Source organism: Ursus arctos, unplaced genomic scaffold, assembly GCF_023065955.2.
Source record: "Ursus arctos isolate Adak ecotype North America unplaced genomic scaffold, UrsArc2.0 scaffold_25, whole genome shotgun sequence".
NCBI classification, from domain to species: Eukaryota; Metazoa; Chordata; class Mammalia; order Carnivora; family Ursidae; genus Ursus; species Ursus arctos.
Window position 1 is genome coordinate 40500432 of NW_026622930.1, and position 2740 is coordinate 40503171.

Consider the following 2740-nt stretch of genomic DNA (forward strand, 5'->3'; position numbering starts at 1 on the left):
CAGCTTATCTTCTAGATCACTAATTCTCTCTTCTGCCTCATTTACCCTGGCTGTTAGAGTATCTAGTTTAGACTGCATCTCATTCATAGCATTTTTTAGTTCAGCCTGATTACATATATATCAAGATAAAATTGAATAGAGTGAAAAACAGGCTAGTATAATGTATAATACATATACGTCAAAAAATAAAAGGTAAGAAGTGACTTAGAAACATAGGTTGGGAAATACGAATCTATTTGAAACAAGAGCAGGGTTTAAAAAAAATAAACTAAAAAAAGAAATGTAAAATTTTAGTCTGAAGTATAAGCAAGTATTGAGGGAACACCTAGAGCTTCCTATATTATTTTCCTCTGGCACTGGAATTTTCCAGTCCTGTGGGAAATAAGCTTATGCTTATTCCCCTGTTCTTCCAGTCTGTCTTCTAGGGGAGGGGCCTGCTGCTTGGCTTCTCGAGCATCTTTGCCTGGGTGGAGTTGCCCCACACATTGTCAGGGAGATGGGCTTAATGTGAGCTGGTTGGCTGCACGGCTTTTGTTCCCTGGCATCTTTCCACTTCTCTTTACAGGATCAGAGCAAGTATGGCCTTGCGGGAATCTCTGGCCCAAAGCTGCAATGTCACTGCTCTGCCCCTCCCCCCGCCACCAACAAATCTTCCAGGTCAATCCATCTTCACCTCTGCACAAACCAAACTCTACAGACTCACACAATTCATGCCTGCCACACCTCTCCCAGGGGACTCACAGGGACCCATGAGTGTCTCTGTGCTTTGTGACTTTGCAATTGTTTGTGGCTGTGGGCTCATGCATGCACACTCTTGTGCAGGTCCCAGGTCACACTGAGTGCTGCCCCAGTGTCCCTTGGGGGTCACACCACCCTGAGAGCTGTTGTCCAGTCATGGGCAAGGGCTCTTTGTGTGCCAAAGCCGTGAATCCCATGGCTCCTCCTGCACTTCTCCCTGGGGGAGTTATAGGAACCCGTGAGTGTCTCTGTGCCTTGTGACTCCACAACTGCCAGCTGCAGTGGGCTCACATGTGCACCCTCCTCCGCAGCTCCTTGGTCATGCTGGGTGTCACCCCAGTGTCTCCTCGTGGGCCACACTGCCCCAAGAACTGTCCCTGTTGTGGGTGCAAGCAGTGCTATATCACCCCTAGGATGTTAGACAGCCTGTACTTTCTAGCCCTAGTTGTCAGGCAGAGGGCAATCTCCCTACTGGCTCAGCTTGTGTTTATGGTGTCTGGAGCTGAAAGTCCTGTCTGGGCTTGCTGACCATAACCAGTCTCCCTGCTCCACTGCTTGGGCACTCTATCAGTTCGGGTTCCTCCATTCTTTCTGAGTCTCCTGGAATCCTGAGACACAATGATCAACCTAGAATTCTGCCCTTCTAGCCCCCCTGTGCCCTTTTCAGGAGGGATGCCTCTCCCTAGAGTAGATTTCCAAGGGTCCCAATTTTTTTTGCTCCAGTGTTGTATCACTTTCCAGCAACTGGCTTATGGAGGGTCCCCACCCCATGCTTATCTTCTGATATTTCCCCCAAAGATTCAAGGTTCTGCACCTCCTACCTCACAAAAAGTAGTCATTTTTCTGCTTTTGGAGATCTAGATAAATCGTCTTACATCTCAGGTTGAATTCATGTGTGTTCAGAATATTTTGATAGATATGCAGTTAAATTCAAGGGACCAGATGAAAAGAGGTCCTTTTCTCTGCTGCCATCTTGCCCCCCCATAATTCACATTTAACCCATCAGCAAATCCTGTCAGCTACACTTTCAAAATAAATCCAGGATCCTTACAACATTCACCATTCTAGATTAAGGTATACCCTCAGTGCTCATCTGAATTGTTGCAATAGCCTTTCCACTATTCTGCCTTCTGTCCTTACTCACCTACAGTCTATTCTCAGATCAGCAGTCAGAGTAATCACTATGATTGAAAAATTAGATCCTATCACTCTTCTGAATACTCAAAACCATCTAATGGCTTCCCACCCTGCTTAGAATGTGAGGTCTTTGCCATCATTACAAGGCCTTGAATGATATGACCTTTGGCTGTGTCTCCAACTTCATTTTCTACTATTCATTCCTCACATTCTAGCCAGTGATTTTGGTGTTCTGCAAACACATCAGGCTTTTTCCCCACTCAGGGCCTTTGTATTTGCTATTCCTTTTTTTTTTTTTTTTTTAAGATTTTATTTATTTGATAGCACAAGCAGGGGGAGCAGCAGAGGGAGAGTAAGAAGCAGGCTCTCTGCTGAGCAAGGAGCCCAATTCAGGGCTCGGTCCCAATGCAGGACCCTGGGATCATGACCTGAACTGAAGACAGATGCTTAACTGACTGAGCCACCCAGGCGCCCCTGCACTTGCTATTCAATCTGGGACATTTTTTTCCCTCTCAAAAAGAACCCTCTTTCTTCTTGCTTTTTTTCTTTTTAAATATCAGTGAGGATTTCCTTAACCACTCCCTATTAAGAAAAAAATCGTTCATACCACTTCCTACCCAACTTTGCATTATTCTTCTTCATAAGAATTTATCATCATCTAACTGTGTATTTACTTATTTTCTATCTCACATGCACTAGGCTGTAAGTTCCATGAAGGGGAAGGGACTGTGTTTTATTCACACTGCCAAAAAATTGCACACATTCTTTATCTCACAATTTCTGTGGGTCAGGAGTCCAGGCATAAATTTACTGTCTTCTGCTCAGGGTTTCACAAGCTGCATTCTTACCTGGGAGTGCAACGAGG